The sequence below is a fragment of the Tamandua tetradactyla genome, chromosome 5 (assembly GCF_023851605.1).
Source record: "Tamandua tetradactyla isolate mTamTet1 chromosome 5, mTamTet1.pri, whole genome shotgun sequence".
Lineage (NCBI taxonomy): Eukaryota > Metazoa > Chordata > Mammalia > Pilosa > Myrmecophagidae > Tamandua > Tamandua tetradactyla.
This window is the reverse complement of record NC_135331.1, coordinates 70,146,048-70,167,802: the sequence shown is the minus strand read 5'-3', so window position 1 is coordinate 70,167,802 and position 21,755 is coordinate 70,146,048. Positions and strand designations below refer to the sequence as shown.

Below are 21,755 nucleotides of genomic sequence, written 5' to 3'. Positions count from 1 at the left end.
AATTAGAACTGAAGGGATACAGATTGTGCAACAGGACTGAATATAAAAACTCAGAAATGGACAGCACAATACTACCTAACTGTAATACAATTATGTTAAAACACTGAATGAAGCTGCATATAAGAATGTTAGAGGGAGGAGGGCTGGGGGCATAAATGAAATCAGAAAGAAAGATAGATGATAAAGATTGAGATGGTATAATCTAGGAATGCCTAGAGTACATAATGATAATGACTAAAGGTGCAAATTTAAAAATATTTTTGCATGAGGAAGAACAAATGAATGTCATTACTGCAGGGTGCTGAAAATAGATGGTAATTAATATTTTAAAATTTCACCTTATGTGTGAGACTAAAGCAAAAAATATTTATTTGGTACAAAATTTATATTTTGACTAGTGCATCTCCTAATAATAACTTATGTAGATAGTTGGTTGAGCAACATAAGTACATGGAACCTTGGGTAGGGCATTAGATTTTATTGGTTTGTCCAGAGTGATGCCCCGATGAATCCCAGAGTGATTTGATCAGTGAGTGGAAAAGTATTTGCAAAGTCCCCTTCAGGGAATGGTGAGAACGGGGGAAAATTCAAACTCCCCAAGTTGAATTATTGATATTCTCACAAGCAATGTAGACAACCAAAGCTACAGGCTGAGCCCCCAGTCTTGGGGTTTGTTCACAGGAAACTTAACCCCACAAAGGATAGGTCAAGCCTACTTAAAATTAGGCCTAAGAGTCACTCCCAAGAGAACCTTCTTTGTTGCTCAGATGTGGCCTCTCTCTCTAGCCAATACAACAAGCAAACTCACCACCCTCTCCCTGTGTACGTGGGACATGACTCCCAGGGGTGTGGACCTTCCTGGCAACGTGGGACAGAAACCCGAGAATGAGCTGAGACTCAGCATCAAGGGATTGAGATAACCTTCTCGACCAAAAGGGGGAAGAGTGAAATGAAACAAAGTGTCAATGGCTGAGAGATTCCAAACAGAGTCGAGAGGTTATCCTGGAGGTTATTCTTATGCATTAAGTAGATATCACCTTGTTATTCAAGATGTAATGGAGAGGCTGGAGGGAACTGCCTGAAAATGTAGAGCTGTGTTCCAGTAGCCATGTTTCTTGATGATGATTGTATAATGATATAGCTTTCACAATGTGTGTCTGTGTGATTGTGAAAACCTTGTGTCTGATGCTCCTTTTATCTACCTTGTCAACAGACAAATAGAACATATGGACTAAAAATAAATAATAGGGGGAACAAATGTTAAAATGAATTCTGTTTGAAATGCTAGTGATCAATGAAAGGGAGGGGTAAGGGGTATGGTATGTAAAATTTGTTTTTTCTTTTTCTGTTTGTTTTATTTTTCTGTTGTCTTTTTATCTCTTTTTCTAAATTGATCAAATGTTCTAAGAAATGATCATGGTGATGAATATGCAACTATGTGATGATATTGTGAATTACTGATTATATATGTAGAACGGAATGAGCATATATTAAGGATGTTTGCATTTCTTTATTATAATTTTTTTATTAATAAAAAATTATTAAAAAAAAGAATGAATTAAAAGAATGTGGTCTTTTCTGGGATACATAACATATTCAATCCAGTCCATGAATGCTAATTAATATTAGAACAACTTTTGAGAGACAAAACCTCTTTGTCCTTTTTTTTGTATGCAAATGTAGGTGACACAGTGGTTATTATTATTTTTTAATTCTTTAGCAAAACTGGATCACCACTGTTAGATTCTAGATGACCTCATACTGACTTGGAGTTCGTCACCAGGGACAGCTTATGACCAAATTGTAAAATAAGTAAAGTTTGCTCCACAAATAACTCATTTTCACACTCTCAAAAAACATTTTTTTTCCATTTGCCTTTTATACTTTGTGTTTTCAGACTGTGTAGATGTTTTCTGTCAATGATGCAAACACTCTGACAAACTCACACATTCACTCCAGGTATTGGGGAACTTATATGTGAGTGCTCCCGGGAGCACTGCCAATTAAAGAAGCTATATTAAAATATAGCCAAATAGCTATAGATTTATAGATATGGGAGAGGGTAGAATACACTATATAAGCCTTGAGAATACACTATATAAGCTCTGGAAGGATATCAAGGTATTAGAAGACGTTACTTTGCACTGTGGTGTATGTGGGGTGTTATGGATGAATATGTTCCAACTCCCGAGAGTGATCATGTTTGGAAATAGGGTCTTTGAAAATGTGATTAGTTAAGATGAACAAGTCAAATTGGATTAACATAGGTCCTGATCCATTATGACCCATGTCCCTTCAGGGAGAGGAAAACTGGATGCAGTTAGTAGGAGACAGAGTTAAGACAGCTGTTGGTGGAGGACAAGATTGAGTCATGTCCCTGACTGCCAGCAAGCCATTGCCAGGCCCCTACAAACTTCAAAGGAAGAATGGTCCTGATGGCACCCTGATTTCAGATTCCTAGACTTCAAAACTATGATGCAATAAATTTCTGGTGTTTCAAGCCATCCAGTTTGTGGTAGTGTGTTACAGGAGCTCCAGAAAATTAAGTACAAATTTCTCCTTCATACTTTTCTGTGCGTTATCCAAATTTTCAACAGGAAGAGTGTAATACATTTTATATTAGGAAAAAAATAATCTAGTAGTTAAAAACAGAGGATACAGGGAAGAGAGAAATGTTATAGCCATGAGGCTAACAACTTACTTTAAAATCATTCTGGAATAACTTCTTTATTCATTCAGTCATTCATTACACAAGCATTTGTTGATTGGTTACAACATAGTAGGCATCTGGCAAGGCTGTGAAGATAAAAGGTGGGCAAAGCAGTTATTTTTCTGCACTTATTTACATTGGTAGCTGTAGGAGAACTATGGGGTTCTATGGCAAGACAGAACGAATTTGGGGGAGAACAAATAATAAATGAGTAAATGAATGAATAAATAATTATCAACAAGTTCTTAAAACATGTAGGACAAAAACCTCACATAATTATAAAAATAATCATTTTTATGCTTATTATATACCAGGCATTTGTATCATCACATCCAACCCTCCCAACAACCCTATGATTTAGGCAATCTGGCTATTCCCACTAAATAGGTCAGAAAGCTGAAGCTTTCCATTCACATAACAGGAGAGTAGTGGGCCTGGACATCAAAGTATGGGTCCCAGACACAGTATTTTATTTTCTGCATAAGTATTACAGCTCATGAATTTAAAAAAAAATTTTTTTTTTCTGTTCAGGCTTACTCTTATTTTAAATAAGTTGGCTTGTTGTTCTTTGCCCTTTGTGTCTCAGGTTTCTGTCTGCAAATTATCATCATCCTGTTTACACACTTGCTTCACTGGCCTATTTAAAGTGAGGGCAGTTATTCCTCTTCTCAATATCAGCTTTTTTTTGGAATATTTCAAGGCATTTATTGTAGCTCCTGCTAAGTAATCACAAACACTGTTTTCAGGATTTATGCTTTCTCACCTTCCTGAGAGGACAAAAAAGCTTATATTGAGAGTTGAACTTCAGTCCTTCAAGGACAAGGCAAAAGATAAGTAGGTCTTGTAAGAAAAAGCACCTGAAACTAGACATACAGATTGTCTGTTCATGGTTCTGTCTTTTGAGCAGATAATTGAGAACATCTGGATAGCCAAGAAATGTTTTTCCAGAACCTAGGCTGTGAAGAGAGCATTTGCTCACCTTTGAGGAGTTCATCACTCTCCATTAACCATGGACTCACTGAGTGACCTCAGCAGGACCCTTACTCTCTCTGCAGTCTGATTTCCACATCTGCAAGTGACGGGTTGGACAGATGGTATGAAGCTCCCATCTGGTTTTATGTACAACTATTCTAGAATTGTCATTGCTTTTTTTTTTCAGGGGAGGGGAGTGCATGGTCCTGGAATCAGGTCTCCTGTAGGGATGTCATTGATTTTTATATGAAAGACTTTATTACGAGGGGGCGATGAATAGAACAGGTGTTCATGTGATATGAAGAGATGTGTGTTTGATTTTCAGTTAACTTCTCTTTGTCCCACTTCTCTAAAAGCCAGTAGTGGGGTTATAATTAGTCATGGATATCTAAAATCCCTCAACACCCCCAACTGCTCACCTCCTACCTACAAAAAAAAAAAGTAGCTCAGGGGCCTCTCCAGATGTAGCCTCCTGCCATAGTCTTCTTCAAACCCACGAGTTCTCCCTGGGTTCTGGCACCTGCTTTCCTGTGCCTTTCATCTGGTTTTGGTCTCTCTTGCAGCTCCAGAGCAGACCACAGTCTGGATGATCTATTTGATACTCAACTTCAGTTTCCCCTGGAGGGTACAATGGTGAAGCCGCATACTTTCCCAGCCTCCCGTGGATTCAGAGTCATCAGGCTATAGACCTAACCATTCTCAAGCTTATCCAGCCCAGGAACTCCAGCCTGAGTCAAAGCTCCAGATCATTTAATTCACCTAAGAGGGGAGTATGAACAAAGAAATTCAGATCCTCAGATAGTAGATAAAAAAAAAATGACAATAAGCAGACATAGAAAAAAAGGCAATGAGCTAAGTAGTAAACAGACAAAATACCACCTCAATTCATACAACAAAAATTTTTTAATACTGCTGCTACCCATCTCCTTCCCAGCAGGCTGCTTTCACATTCTCAGAAGCTCAGGTGGTAGAGAGTTCAGCATCCTAGTTTCATAAACAGAGTAGAAGTGTCACCTAGGACTGGATGAGAGGACCAATTCACCTTCTCTCAATCTCTTGGAAACCTTTGTTTAAGAAATATTTCACTCCACTGGGCAAACAATTTTCATTTGTCATTTAAGGATGTGGGTGCATGGAAGGATAAAAATTAAATAACATAAAAACAATGGTTATTTAAAAAAAACATTGATCTGTACAGAGATGCCCTATTCCTGCATTTTGTTTTCTGTTGGTACACAATTAGAATTGCCATTTTCTGGAACCAGCTCTGAAGTTACCACGGTAAGGACAATATTTTTATATAGTTACCTGGGGAAATAATAAAGCACCAGAAACATGTACAGTTTGTTAGGTTCTAAACACTAGCATGAGGATGTCTTTCTTTTTCTAAATATAAATGGAAATAAACCCTTCTATCTTAGGTGTGCCTTGGTTCCTTTTCCCTTGGCTGTTGTGTGCTACTTCTCTTTCATGCTGAGCCAAGCTGGACTCACAGTTTAACGCCTCTTTGAAGTTGCTAAAGAGAATTCTCTTGCACAAGAGTATTGCAGGCTTTCAGAAGATGTCAGATAGGAAGGAAGAACATAGGTTTGCATTGCACAACCCACCCCACCCCCTCAATTTTTAGGAAAATCCCTGTTAGATATTTCTGTTCTCTAATGTCTGTTCTTTGGCCGTTTTTGCCACCAGAGACTTCTTGCTTGGTCCTTTCCTTTTAGGAGCCTAGGCTTACAATCTACTCTTTCCATCTCTCCTGAATTCCTCCTTGCCATTTTATCTCCTCCCCTCTATTTTGCAGGTCAACTCAGTTCCACCTTTAATCTTACTCCCAAACTTGCACAAACCATCATGAGGTCTAGCAAAAGTTCCCTTTTACATAAGGGTTGGAAACACTGATAAGCGTCAATCAAAGAGAGTGAATAAAAGAGAAAGGGAATAATTATCTGCTCAAAGGGAAAACTATTTTATAATATAGAGAAAGTCTTAGTTGTACAAACTATAGAGGAATTACTTGAACTCCACAGAATATTATAGGATTCACTAATTTGCCATAGATTTTAAGCATTGAGCACATATCTTTTGTGTCCTGTGCTGGTTTGAAGGATTATGTACCCCAGAAAAGCCATATTCTTTTTCATAATTCAATCCTGTGGGGGCAGACCTATTGTTCAGGGTGAAAACTCTTGATGAGGTTGTTTCCATGGATGTGACACACCCTATGGTACATGTGACACCCTATTTAGATGGTGATATGACTTTGCCCATTCAAGATGGGTCTTGACTAGTTTACTGGTGTCCTTTTAAAGGGGAAATATTATAGAGGAAGACCAGACGCAGATATTTGGAGATGCTTGGAGTGCTGAAAGAGAGAGCAGATGCCTAGACAAGGATATTTGGAGTTGCAGAGCCCAACAGACATGGCAATGTGCTTCCCATGAGATGCTAAGCAGGCCAGAACCCAGAGTTTTGCCTGGGAGAAGAGAAGCTAAGCAAAGGTGCACAGATACTTAGAGAGGAAGCCACTGGAATCAGAAGCTGGAAGCAATGGAATCAGGAACAAGGACTACCAGATGCCAGCCATGTACCTTCCCATGTGACAGACATTGGTCTTCGTTTTGGAGTCAAGGTATCTTTCTGTGGATGCCTTAGTTTGGACATTTTTAAAAACTTGTAACTGTAAACTTGTAACTTAATATATCCCTTTTTAAAAACTGATCCATCATAAGGGTAAAGACATAAACGGACATTTGCACACCAATGTTTATAGCAGCATTATTTACAATTGCAAAGAGATGGAAACAGCCAAAATGTCCATCAACAGACAGTTGGCTAAACAAACTGTGGTATATACATACGATGGAATATTATTCAGCTGTAAGACAGAATAAAGTTATGAAGTATGTAACAACATGGATGGACCTTGAGGACATTATGCTGAGTGAGATTAGCCAAAAACAAAAGAACAAATACTGTATGGTCTCACTGATATGAACTGACATTAGTGAATAAACTTGGAATATTTCGTTGGTAACAGAGACCATCAGGAGATAGAAATAGGGTAAGATATTGAGTAATTAGAACTGAAGGGATACAGATTGTGCAACAGGACTGAATATAAAAACTCAGAAATGGACAGCACAATACTACCTAACTGTAATACAATTATGTTAAAACACTGAATGAAGCTGCATATAAGAATGTTAGAGGGAGGAGGGCTGGGGGCATAAATGAAATCAGAAAGAAAGATAGATGATAAAGATTGAGATGGTATAATCTAGGAATGCCTAGAGTGTATAATAATAGTGACTGTACAGAGTCACTATTATTAATAATAATAATATTTAATTATTAATGGTTAATTATTAATAATAATAAATGTACAAATTTTAAAAATGTTTGTGCATAAGGAAGAACAAAGGAATGTCATTACTGCAGGGTGCTGAAAATAGATGGTAATTAATATTTAAAAATTTCACCTTATATGTGAGACTAGAGCAAAAATGTTCATTTGGTACAATATTTATATTTTGACTAGTGCATTTCCTAATATAACTCATGTAGATAGTTTGAGTGAATGTCATAAGTACTTGGAATCTGGGGTAGGACATGAGATTTTGTTGGTTTGTCCAGAGTGATGCCCTGATGAATCCCAGAGTGATTTGATCAGTGACTGGAAAAGTATCTGCAAAGCCCCCTTCGGGGAGTGGTGAGAACGGGGAGAAATTCAACTTCCCCAAGTTGAATTCCTGATAATCTCACAAGCAGTGTGGACAACCAAAGCTATAGGCTGAGCCCTCAGTCTTGGGGTTTGTTCATATGAAACTTAACCCCACAAAGGATAGGTCAAGTCTACTTGAAAGTTAGGCCTAAGAGTCACCCCCAAGAGAACCTCTTTTGTTGCTCAGATGTGGCCTCTTTCTCTAGCCAACACAACAAGCAAACTCACCACCCTCTCCCTCTCTACATGGGACATGACTGCCAGGGGTGCGGCCCTTCCTGGCAATGTGGGACAGAACCCCTAGAATGAGCTGAGACTCAGCATCAAGGGATTGAGAAAACCTTCTCGACCAAATGGGGGAAGAGTGAAATGAGACAAAGTGTCAATGGCTGAGAGATTCCAAACAAAGTCGAGAGGTTATCCTAGAGGTTATTCTTATGCATTAAGTAGATATCACATTGTTGTTCAAGATGTAGTGGAGAGGCTGGAGGGAACTGCCTGAAAATGTAGAGCTGTGTTCCAGTAGCCATGTTTCTTGATGATGACTGAATAATAATATAGCTTTCACAATGTAACTATGTGATTGTGAAAACCTTGTGTCTGATGCTGCTTTTATCTACCTTGTCAACAGACGAGTAGAACATATGGAATAAAAATAAATAATAGGGGGAACAAATGTTAAAATAAATTTAGTTTGAAATGCTAGTGATAAATGAAAGTGAGGGGTAAGGGGTATAGTAAGTATGTATAATCTTTTTTTCTGTTTTCGTTTTATTTCTTTTTCTGTTGTCTTTTTATTTCTTTTTCTGAATGGATGCAAATGTTCTAAGAAATGATGAATATGCAACTATGTGGTCATATTGAGAATTACTGATTATATATGTACAACAGAATGATATGTTAATATTTTCGTTTGTTTGTTGTTAGTTTTTTTAAATTAATAAATACATTTTTAAAAAAGCTGATCCATTTCTGGTATATTGCATTCCAGCAACTTGAGCAGATTAAAATGTGTCCTTATTGTCCTTGTCTGCTAATTCAGCCTCCATCTTTCTCTTTTCATCCTCCTTCTAGATAAGGCTGAGTTTTCACTTAGCTACTATACCTAAAGGTCAGGGTTCCTTAACAACAAGGTCTTGGGCTCACCCTTCTTTATTCAGACCTCTCTCCATTCCCAGGTGTATCTTGGCTTATGACCACTGGACTCTTCCCATAGCAATTTCTGACCAAGATTTACTCTTGACTCTGAATCCTCAACCTCCAGCTCCACCTCTGGTATGGAACCTCCAATCTGGAGGTTTCTCTCTTTCCCCAAACTCCAAATATTCTCTTCTGTGTTTTTCTTCTCTCTCTCTCTCTCTCTCTCTCTCTCTCTCTCTCTCTCTCTCTCTCTCTCTCTTCCTTAGGAAAAGGACTTAATAAATTTATTAGGGTACTGGGGTGAGAAGAGAAGGTTGGAGAACTATAACATTCAAATGAGATTCATACAGCTACCTTAACATGCAAATGTCATTTCCAAGTGCATTAGATCATGCCAATGTATTTGATATATCTTTTAGTGTTTGTTATTATTATTCTTATCAGTGTAGGTGCATTCAATAAATGGAAATTGAATTGGAAAAGGACCCCATTTTTAGAAAGTTATAGATGAAGGCTTATAGGTTTGACAAGTGTTTATGCTTTTCTTTAAGTTCTTAGGCACATTATTTATAAGAACGGTTTGAAAGTCTTTATTCATTTCATTACCACTATCATTTCTGGGTCTTTTTAGCGTTAGGTTTTTCTCCTTCTCAGCTTATGTTTTCCTTCTTCTTTACATGTCTAGTAAATTTTTTTTTTGTAAGGTGGAGATTGTCAGTGCCACATTATTCAGTGACTAGGTTTCATTTCTTCCCTTAAAGAGTATTTAGTTGTTCTAATGGGTAATTTACCTTCAGAGTAGCTTGATCTTGATGAGATTATTTTTAAGATTTTTTTTAGTGTGGATGGAGAGTTACATTTATTCTAGACCAGATTAGCTTTATTTCTCAGGTATTACCTTTGTAGGGTCCTTACTGAATGCCCAGAGTATATAGTCAGGTTTCTCTGCATTGTGTGGCTGGAACTGGAATGACTTCCAGTACCTCCAGAAACTCTAATTATAGCTCACCTCATAGATCCCTGGTACTTTTTTTCTTTCCCCAGTAGTTTTGTCTTTGCCTAGCCTCCTGAAGTCTCATCTTTTGAATGAACAAACAGATTAGTAGGCAGAAACCCAATACGCCACAATGCAGATTTCTCTGTGCAACTTCCTTCCCTCTGGTTCTTCGCTCAGTGAGATGGCCATGCTGTGCTTGGGTTCCCCTTCTTTTGTCTGAAAATTTCCTACAGGCAGAAAGCCTAGGGATTGGAAGTTCACCTTGTTTGTTTCCTTTCTCTCAAGGACCACAACGATTGCCTGTTGAAAAATCTGAAAAGAGTTATTTCATATATCCATATATATGCCCTGTTGTTTACAGTAGGAGTATAATACCAGCTACTCCCTCATGGTCAGAATAGGAAGTCGTGTTAGTTCATTTAAATCTACACTCAATCTGAATTGGAAATATGATCCAGAGATCTGTAATAACTTTTAAAAGACCTATTACAAGTGCTTCTGCTAATCTCTCTTTTTTTTGTGTTAAAAAAAAAGAGATTTGGTTAATTTGCCTAATTTGATGCTAGTTATGAATTTTCCTTTGGTGGAACGAATAAACTTTAACATGTTCAGCTCTGGAGATTTTTTTTCAGTACTTCTTCACTGGCCTAAATAGGGTATAGGCATCTATGAGCTGAATAGCCCCTCAGATTTAGGACCCCAAATACTTCTGTTTGAAGGATGTCTCTGAGAATTGTTGACAGACTCCAACTTAGAAGTTAGCTGAATCCTACTGCTAGAATTGTATCACATTTACTGGATGTGAACCTTCTGCAAGCTATGTGATTTAGGCAGATGACAGAACAGAATTTGAACGTATCAAGCTTAATAGAGCAGGTGATATGATAGTTGCTGATAAATATTTGTTTGCATAGTAGAATTCCATCTGACTCTTGATTTCATTGTTTTCTCAAAGCTAGGTTGCGGGGGATGGTACTTTTAGTCCTTCACTACTTCTAAATGTTGGAAACTACCAAAGAAAATTTTATTCCCATGAACAGCCAAATTTGCTCATGTCACTTCACAATATCTATTAAACTGTTGAATATCCTATGAAATTTTTCACCTTTTCTCTAAATTCCTTGGGTTCTGTGAATTATAGAGGCATCAGTAGGGTGTTGGCTATTTTTTCCTTTGCAATTTTGTTCTAGATAGTGCTAAAAGGGGGTGGGCAGTTTCAGAGCTCTGTGACTAATTTCCAGGCCAGAATACAGAACAAATTCCCAATAAGTTTATTTTCTCTAGCCATTCTCCCTTGCCTGAGACAATACACCCACAGAAGAGAATACATAATCATCGCTATACTCAGAGGAAGTCACAGTTTTATCTTAACCTTGTTTGAAATTCTTACCTCAAGTATTTCCCTCCACTTACATAACTTGTACTCTCCAACACACACTGCCAATTTTTTTTTTTTTAAAATTGCAAACAAATTTCAGATACTTTGGGCATGCGCAACTCTTACAGGATATTTTTTCAGTAGATAGTGGCGTTTATGAAGAAATTTGATGTGGGTGAGGATTACCTGGGCCTCACAACCTTGCTACCAAGTTAAAATGAAAGCAAGTTTCAGATCAAATTTTTATACATATAGATACTTATTAACAAGCATTCATTTCCAACAAAATGTTTTCACACATTCTGTTCTGAAGATATATGTGAAGGTCAAGCTCTCTCCTGTAGGTGCTAGTACCACCTGCTTATGTGAAAGAGTCACATTAGGTGGATATATGTGACTTTGAAAATTTGAATAACCACATTCCATTTGCCCTTACGGAAGCAGCAGACAGGCAGAGACCCTAAAGGCTGGCACATGACTAATGAGAGATCAAACTATGGCACCATCCTTACGATTAGAGACGGAAGGACTTGCTAGATTCATGTATGCTTTCATGCAAGGGTGGTATCTCTAAAATACTGGATTTTAGTCAATTCACATATCTTAAATATCTTTAATTTCATCAGTGAGAACTCATTTCTTTGGTTCAATGTGGAAAATAAAAGGCCATTATTTTCTCCAATAAAAATAACATTTCTAAAATTACCATGCCAATTAACAAACTGTGGGGTATTATTTGAGGTACAAATAGGAGAAGAATTTGAATAACCACTTCAGGAGTTTAGGGTGCTTGCTAACTTGAACTGTGCATTTTTCTTTAGGGCAACAGAGTTAGTCTATACTGAAGTTACTTTAAATTATAGATAAAAATTGAACATAATTTCTGATCCAATCATAAATATTTCCACTGAAAAAAGTACCTAGCATTGAACACAGCTAAATAAGTTTGGGGCTTCTGAAAACCTTTAATTTGCTAATGTGCACTATAAACTTCTAATGGGAAAAGTAGTGGATATAGCATGCAGCATTTCCCAAAACTTAGTTGACCATGAACCCTTTTCGGTAGTGCATCTCATGGGACTAGTGTTCCTTAGAAATTACCAGTCTAGCTGAATTATGTAAACAGATTTCAAGGGGAAAGGCCTAAGTGCAAGTAGACTGACTATTGTACTGTAATAGATAGGAACCTAACTAAGGATGGGAAAGTGAGAAATCATGGAAAATCCAACTGGACACTTCAAAGATAGAAATGAAACAACTTAGAACCTTAGCATAACTTTAGTTCCTTAACTACAGAACCAGACAAAGCCTTCAGAGATATGCATAATTGGATTTGATGTGATCTGAGTATTTGTAAGTGATCTAGCCAGACAGGAACAATATGAATTAATGTAAAAAGAATTCAGTATGGAATTCAGCACAAGCAAATTAGTCTGATTCAATCAAGTGGTGAAGAAATCTGTATATGAGTGTAAGTGTGTGCATGTGTCTGTAAGAAAGGTTGGTGTGAGAGGGGATAAGCTGCAGATTCAGAGCTGGCAGAAATTAAGTATTTCTAACCTCCTTGTCTAGCCCCTTGTAAAGGGCATGGATTTGGAGCCTTTGTTGGCAACTCTGAAAAAAAGGCTCAATATTTCAGTGACAATTGAAAATTTGCCCTGGATGTTTGCATCTCTAGACTTGACATGCAAACCAAATACCTCTGTATGATAAACAGCTTCAATCAACTATAATGATAACTTCAATATTCTGGAAATGATATCCCTAAAGGGTTTAAGAAGGTAAAACTTTTCTATTAGTGAGTGTCTTTTAACACTAGGAAGTGGAATATTGCTACTTTTATGCTGCTTTCAGGAATTTTTGTAATCCTTGGGAACAATCTTTGGTCTGTATATTATCTGTGATATTTAAGATAATTTGACACATTATGATTTCTAGCACACCAGCTGTTGCTTAATAATCCACTAAATTTGCCTCGTGAATTCACTCTCTCACTTTTTTTAGACACCTATTTATGCCCTATACTCTCTCCACAAACTTCCTCCATTACTTTTCACCCCCCATTCTCTGTTGAATTTATTTTTTGTTTCATTGAGAATGCAAAAGTAGTCAAAGCTATATTCCCCATTGTCATGGTTAGGGACATGTGTCAACTTGGCCAAGTTGTGATACCTGTTTATCTGATTGGGCAAGCACTGGCCTGTCTGTTGCAATGAGGACATTTCATAGGATTAGGTCATGATCACGTCAGCTGCATCCACAGCTGGTTCCATTTGTAATCAGCCAAAGGGGAGTGTCTTCTGCAATTAGTGATGCTAAATCTAATCATGGGAAGCCTTTTAAGGAGGACTCAGAGGAGACAGGTCCCATTCCTGCTTCGGCTGGTGAGCCTCTCCTGTGGAATTCATCCAGACCATCCTTCGGAGTCGTCGGCTTTGCAGCCTGCCCTGTGGATTTTGGACTCTGTGTTCCTGCGGTCACGTGAGACACTTTTATAGATTTTATATTCGCAAGTGTTCCCTGTTGATTCTGTTTCTCTAGAGAACCCTAACTAATACATCTTGGTACCAGGAGTGGTTGTTAAGAAACAGAATCTTAAAAATGGGTTTTTATGAATGGTTTTCTACTCTAACTGGACTCAGAGGTACTAAGGACTCTGATTCCCATAATCAGAATGACACTCCCAACCCATGGAATGAGTTGGCAAAGGAGATAGTCAAAATATCATCATTCGATTCTCCTAATGCTTCGCTTATACGAAGCCAGACTCTGGGGGATAATGTTTTTGACACCTTTACAGAGTTTTGTAGAAATAAGAGTTATAGAGATGTTGGTTGGTTGTTGTTGGATACACTGGCTATATTAAGGGGTGAAAGGGATGGGCTTAAGGCTTCAAACGAGAAGCTTAAGCGCCGTCTGAAAGATGTAGACGTTTCTATGAGTATCCTGAAGGAAAATCTTATTTCCTGTAGCCGTAGACTTGAGATCTCTGAAAATCAGACTCAGAATCCTAGTTAGAGTAGCAACTTTACAACGTAAACTGAAATCTCAGTCTTGGATGGTGTCTGCGTGTCTGCCGTTAAAGTGAGGGCATTGATTGGAAAGGAGTGGGACCCTGAAAAATGGGATGGTGACATATGGATTGATAATGATGTTGGGGGTGAGGTTGAAACTCTAGGCCATGCTGAGTCTTCTCTAGATAACCCTGTAATAGTCTTCCCTGAGGACATAGCCACCCCACCTCCAGCCTGCCTTGAGGAATTGGCCACCCAACCTCCTCCTGAAGGGATTAGCCCTAGAGTGATTAATCCTGTTTCACCAGATGAAACTGCAAATGAAGGCCTTGAAGCAAATGGCTTGGAAGATATTTCTAATTCTTTTCATGACCCATGCCCACCACCCCTCATTTCTTCTAGACCTATAACTAGACTAAAGTTCCAACAGGCCCCTAAAGGTGAGGTACAAAGTATCACACATGGGGAGTTACATTATACTCCAAAAGAACTGTGTGAGTTTTCCAATTTATATGGACAGAAATCAGGGGAATATGTGTGGCAATGGATTTTAAGAGTGTGGGATAATGGTGGGAGGAATATAAGGCTGGATCAGGCTGAATTTATTGATATGGGCCCACTAAGCAGAGATTCTGCATTCAATGTTATAGCTCGAGTGGTTAGAAAAGGTGTTAACAGCTTGTTTGGGTGGTTGGTTGAAACATGGATCAAAAGGTGGCCAACATTACCTGAGGGTGAAATGTCAGAACTGCCCTGGTATAATGTAGATGAGGGGATCCAGAGGCTTAGAGATATTGGAATGTTAGAGTGGATTTATCATGCAAAGCCTGCTCTTACACCCCAGGAATGTCCAGAGGATGCACCTTTTACCAGAACAGTGAGAAATAAATTTGTGAGACTAGCACCATCATCCCTCAAGAGCTCTGTGGTTGCACTTCTCTGTAGGCCAGATATTACTGTAGGAACTGCTGTCACTGAGCTGGAATCCTTAAACACAATGGGGATGACAGGATCCCGAGTTGACAAAAGCCAGGTGGCAGCACTTAATCACCAAAGACAGGGTAGACGCGACTATTATAATGGACAGCAAACTCAAAGGAGTCATCAAAATTATATGACACGCAGAGATTTGTGGCATTGGCTAGTAAATCATGGGGTACCTAGAAATACAATAGAAGGGCAGTCTACTAAATTCTTGTTGGAGCTGTATAAACAAAAGAGTTCTAGGTCAAGGGAACAGAAGTCTAACCTGAATTACAAAAACACAGAGTCACGGCCCCTTAATCAATTTCCAGACTTGAAACAGTTTACAGACCCTGAGCCCCTTGAATGAAGGGGGGCCAGGTCCCTATGGGGGAGAAACCTGTTACACTGCCACAAATTTATACTGTTAATCTTCCTCTAACTCTTCCCCAAGGAGACTGATGGCCTTTTACCAGGGTAACTGTGCACTGGGGAAAAGGAAATGATCAGATATTTGGGGGATTATTAGACACTGGTTCAGAAGTGACATTAATTCCAGGGGACCCAAAACATCACTCTGGACCACCAGTCCAAGTGGGGGCTTATGGAGGCCAGGTGATCAATGGAGTTTTAGCTCAGGTCCATCTCACAGTGGGTCCAGTGGTCCCCGGACCCATCCTGTAGTTATTTCCCCAGTTCCGGAATGTATAATTGGCATAGACATACTGAGCAACTGGCAGAATCCCCACGTTGGTTCTCTAACTCGTGCAGTGAGGGCTATTATGGTGGGAAAGGCCAAGTGGAAGCCACTAGAACTGCCCCTACCAAGCAAAATAGTAAATCAAAAGCAATACCGTATTCCTGGAGGGATACAGAGATTACTGCCACTCTTAAGGACTTGAAAGATGCAGGGGTGGTGATTCCCACCACATCCCCGTTCAACTCCCCTATTTGGCCTGTGCAGCAAACAGATGGGTCTTGGAGGATGACAGTGGATTATCGTAAACTCAACCAGGTGGTAACTCCAATTGCAGCTGCTGTTCCAGATGTAGTATCATTGCTTGAGCAAATCAATACATCCCCTGGTACCTGGTATACAGCTATTGATCTGGCAAATGCTTTTTTCTCAATAGCTATTAGTAAGGACCACCAGAAACAGTTTGCTTTCAGCTGGCAAGGTCAGCAATATACTTTCACTGTCCTACCTCAGGGGTATATCAACTCTCCAGCCCTATGTCATAATCTTGTTCGCAGAGATCTTGATCGTTTCTGCCTCCCACAAAACATCACACTGGTCCATTATATTGATGATATCATGTTGATTGGACCTAGTGAGCAAGAAGTAGCAACTAATCTAGATTTACTGGTAAGGCATTTGCGTGTCAGAGGATGAGAGATAAACCCAACAAAAATACAGGGGCCTTCCACCTCAATAAAATTTCTAGGTGTCCAGTGGTGTGGGGCATGTTGAGATATCCCTTCTAAGGTGAAGGGTAAGTTGCTGCATCTGGCCCCTCCCACAACCAAAAAAGAGGCACAACGCCTAGTTGGTCTTTTTGGATTTGGGCGACAACATATTCCTCATTTGGGTGTGCTACTCCGGCCCGTTTATCGAGTGACTAGAAAAGCTGCTAATTTTGAGTGGGGACCTGAACAAGAGGAGGCTCTGCAACAGGTCCAGGCTGCTGTACAAGCTGCTCTGCCACTTGGGCTATATGATCCAGCAGATCCAATGGTGCTGGAAGTGTCAATGGCAAATAGAGATGCTGTCTGGAGCCTTTGGCAGGCCCCTATATGAGAATCACAATGCAGACCCTTAGGATTTTGGAGCAAAGCCTTACCATCTGCTGCAGATAACTACTCTCTTTTTGAGAAACAGCTTTTGGCCTGCTACTGGGCCTTAGTAGAGACTGAAAGCTTAACCATGGGCCACCAAGTTACCATGAGACCTGAGTTGCCTATCATGAGTTGGGTGTTGTCTGACCCACCAAACCGTAAAGTTGGGCATTTGCAGCAGCACTCTATCATAAAATGGAAATGGTATATACGATATGGGGCCAGAGCAGATCCTGAAGGCACAAGTAAGTTATATGAGAAAGTAGCCCAAATGCCTATGGTCTGCACTCCTGCCACATTACCTTCTCTTTCCCAGACCAGAGCTATGGCCTCTTGGGGAGTTCCTTACAGTGAATTGACTGAGGAAGAGAAAACTTGGACCTGGTTTATAGATAGTTCTGCACAATATGCAGGTAAAACCCAGATGTGGACAGCTGCAGGACTACAACCCCATTCTGGATGCCTCTGAAGGACAGTGGTGAGGGGAAATCCTCCCAGTGGGCAGAACTTCGAGCAGTGCACCTGGTTGTTCATTTTGCTTGGAAGAAAAACTGGCCAGAGGTGTGTTTGTATACTGACTTATGGGCTGTTGCTAATGGTTTGGCTGGATGGTCAGGGACTTGGAAAGACCATAATTGGAAAATTGGTGACAAAGAGGTCTGGGGAAGAAGTATGTGGATAGACCTTTCTGAGTGGGCTAAAAACATGAAGATATTTGTGTCCCATGTGAATTCACACCAGAGGGTGACTTCAGCAGAGGAAGATTTTAATAATCAAGTGGATAAGATGACCCGTTCTGTGGATACCAGTCAGCCTCTTTCCCCAGCAACTCCTGTCATTGCCCAATGGGCTCATGAACAAAGTGGTCATGGTGGTAGGGATGGAGGTTATGCACGGGCTCAGCCACATGGACTTCCACTCACCAAGGCTGACCTGGCTACAGCCACTGCTGAGTGCTCAATCTGCCAGCAGCAGAGACCCACACTCAGCCCCCGATATGGCACCATTCCCCGAGGTGACCAGCCAGCTACATGGTGGCAGGTTGATTACATTGGACCACTCCCTTCATGGAAGGGGCAGCGATTTGTTCTAACTGGAATAGACACATACTCTGGATATGGGTTTGCTTTCCCTGCACACAATGCTTCTGCCAAAACTACCATCCGTGAGCTTACAGAATGCCTTATCCATCGTCATGGTATTCCACATAGCATTGCTTCAGATCAAGGAACACACTTCACAGCAAATGAAATGCGGGAATGGGCCCATGCTCATGGAATTCTCTGGTCTTACCATGTTCCCCATCATCTAGAAGCAGCTGGATTGATAGAACAGTGGAATGGCCTTTTGAAAATTACGGTGCCAACTAGGTGGCAAAAACTTGAAGGTCTGGGGTAATGTTCTCCAGGAAGCTGTGTATGCTCTGAATCAGCATCCGCTGTATGGTGCTGTTTCTCCCATAGCCAGGATCCATGGGTCCAGGAACCAAGGGGTGGAAATGGGTGTGGTACCACTCACTATTACCCCTAGTGATCCACTAGGAAAATTTTTTCTTCCTGTCCCTGCTACCCTGAGTTCTGCTGGTCTACAGGTTTTAGTTCCAAAATGGGGTGTGCTTCCTCCAGGAGAAACAACAATGATACAACTGAACTGGAAGTTAAGATTGCTACCTGGTCACTTTGGGCTACTTATGCCTCTGGATCAACAAGCCAAGAAAGGGATTACATTATTGTCTGGGGTAATTGACCCTGACTATCAGAAGGAAGTAGGACTGCAACTACATAATGGAGGTAAAGAAGAGTTTTCTTAGAATATAAGAGATCCCCTAGGGCGTCTATTAGTACTACCATGCCCTGTGATTAAAATCAATGGAAAACTGCAACAACATGATCCAGGCAGGACTACTAATGGCTCTGAAACTTCAGGAATGAAGGTTTGGGTCACCCCACCATGCAAAGAACCACGGCCAGCTGAAGTGCTTGCTGAGGGTAAAGGGAACATGGAATGGGTAGTGGAAGAAGGTAGTGATAAATATGAACTTCGACCACGTGATCCATTACAGAAACGAGGACTGTAATGCTGTTTTGTTTGTGTTATACTATTTAAGTTGTAAGATATCAAGTTTAAGAATGAATGTTGCCCAAGGATTTGCATGCTATTCTGGAGAGATTTAATGTGTTCCCAGTTATATGCAGGACAGTTGAGTATTGTCAGGTAAAAGAAAAAAATGTGTGCTTATTTGTTTTCATTTGGAAATTAAGTATGGTTTAAGGTGATATATATATATAGGTGCCAAGTTGACAAGGGGTGGACTGTCATGATTAGGGACATGTGTCAACTTGGCCAAATTGTGGTACCTGTTTATCTGATTGGGCAAGCGCTGGCCTGTCTGTTGCAATGAGGACACTTCATAAGATTAGGTCATGATCACGTCAGCTGCATCCACAGCTGGTTCCATTTGTAATCAGCCAAAGGGGAGTGTCTTCTGCAATTAGTGATGCTAAATCTAATCATGGGAAGCCTTTTAAGGAGGACTCAGAGGAGACAGGTCCCATTCCTGCTTCGGCTGGTGAGCCTCTCCTGTGGAGTTTGTCCAGGCCATCCATCGAAGTCGTCGGTTTCGCAGCCTGCCCTGTGGATTTTGGACTCTGCGTTCCTGCGGTCACGTGAGACACTTTTATAAATTTTATATTCGCAAGTGTTCCCTGTTGATTCTGTTTCTCTAGAGAACCCTAACTAATACACCCATCTTCCCACTAGCAATTCTATCAATTTGCCTGCATGGCTGTCTCTATACTTTATCTTCTTTGTTACAATGGATCAAAGTAATTGTTCCTGCCTAAGATCAACCTCTTCATCTGTACACTGGATCCCTAAAATGATTCCCTTTCACCTATATCATCAATTTTCTCCTCTCCATGGAATGCTAGGAGGAAATATACAAAGACCAGCAAATATTGGCACAAAGAGGAATTACATTTCTTGCTGGAAAGGGAAAGCAGTGTCTCCCGTGGTGGAGGTCAATGTGTTTTTTCAAGTTTGAAGTTGGTAAAGCTACTATAAGGCAAAAAGAAGTTAGAAAATAAGGTACATTGGAAATGCTTCTTTGTAACTCTTTGCCTTCAGGTCTCATATCGGTGATGCTGGGAAGCCTTGTATCAAACAGGTCCCAGATGGGTAACATAAGCTCCGAGAGCCTAGCATCCTTTAGCATATGTGCTTACTTGCATTCTCAAAGCTGGTGTGCTGGTTTGAAAGAATGTATGGACCCTAGAAAAGCCATGTTTTAATCAAAATCCCCCTTTGTAAAGGCAGAATAATCCTTTTTCAATACTGTATGTTTGAATCTGTAATTAGATCATCTCCCTGAAAATGTAACCCAATCAAGAGTGGTTGTCAAGCTGGATTAGGGAAGATGTATCTCTACCCATTTGGGTGGGTCTTGATTGGTTTCTGAAGTCCTATAAAAGAGGAAACATTTTGGAGAGTGAGAGATTCAGAGAGAGCAGAGCAGAATGACGTAGCCATGAGAAGCAGAGTCTACCAGCCAGCGACCTTTGGAAATGAAGAAGGAAAATGTCTCCAGGGGAGCTTCATGAAGGGAAACGAGGAGAGAAAGCTAGCAGATGATGCTGTGTTCAACACATGCCTTTCCAGATGAGAGAGAAACCCTGACCCTGTTCACCATATGCCTTCTCACTTGAGAGAGAAAGCCTGAACTTCATCAGCCTTCTTGAACCAAGGTGTCTTTCCCTGGATGCCTTTCATTGGACATTTCTATAGACTGGTTTTAATTGGGACATTTTCTCAGACTTAGAACTAGCAACTTATTAAATTCTCTTTTTAAAAGCCATTCCATTTTTGGTATATTGCATTCCAGCAGCTAGGAAACTAGGACAGCTGGGCAAGACTTTTCTTTAACGGCACTGATTTTCATCAACCTACATGCATACTGCAAAACCTTTCACTTTAAAAATGAATCACTTAACCCCACATCTTTTTCTTTTCGTATCTCTCTTTCTCTGCTTTCATTTACAACAAACCTCCTCAGAAGAATTATCTATTCTCACTGGATCTGCTTATTCTCCTCCTGCCAGCCTTGTCACGGTCATCAATGACCTCTAAATTGCCAAGTTCAGTGTATAATTTTCAGTCTTCCTCTCATTGAAACTCTCAGCAGCTTGGAACAGTTGACTTCTTCTCTGTCACCTCTTGTGTTTTCACAAGTAGTTGCACTAATTTGCACTCATATCAGCATTTTATAAGAATTCTTGCTACATCACATAATTTTCCTGTTTATTTAGTTTTTTTCAGCATTTAAGTTTTTTTCCTAGAAAGTTCTTGTTCATGTCTGTTGTCCATTTTTCTATTAAGTTGTTTGTCTTTTGCTTACTAATTTAGATAAGTTCTTTTTTCTGAATACTTGTCTACTATTTGTTATGTGTATTAGAAATATTTCCCACTTTATGGATTCTTTTTCATTTTTTAATTAATAGAAGATCTTTATTTTAATTTAGTTGAATATATCAGTATTTTCCTTTATGGTTCATACTTTTGTGGCATGTTTACATGGTACAACTTTTTCCATATTTTTATTTAAAGTCATTTGGCATTCTTACTGTTTATTGTGTGTCTTCTAAAAACATATAGGTTGGATTTTGTATATGTTTTAATTTTAGTTGGACAATAACCACTTTTTAGCTGGGCATTTAGTATATTTATATATAATTATTTCATTTCTATTTAATGCTCTTACATTGCATTTTTAAAAATCTTCTTTATTTTATGCTGTCTATTTGTCCTCTGGTCCTGGGTTTCTTTAATGTTACTTTCCTGCCTTGTTTAGGAAAATATTTTTCTCATTCTATTTAACTTCTATTATTTAAAAGTCATGCACTTAGTTTATGTTCTTGATATAGTTATTATAGAAATGGATACTTGATTTATCAAAGCCTAATGTTAATAACTTTACCTTCTTGCTAGGAAATACAAAGATTTTGTTTATTTTATTTCCATTTGTCCCTCCC

The 21,755-nt window shown here is 39.5% G+C and overlaps 1 long non-coding RNA gene across 1 annotated transcript in view; it reads right to left on the bottom strand.

Moving 5' to 3' along the window:
- Positions 1-21,755, bottom strand: part of LOC143682504 (uncharacterized) — an 87,877-nt gene that overhangs the window by 28,112 nt on the left and 38,010 nt on the right. The window contains exon 2 of the long non-coding RNA XR_013175164.1: positions 2,702-2,796. This is a non-coding gene — a long non-coding RNA (uncharacterized LOC143682504). The remainder of the gene's footprint in view (positions 1-2,701; positions 2,797-21,755) is intronic.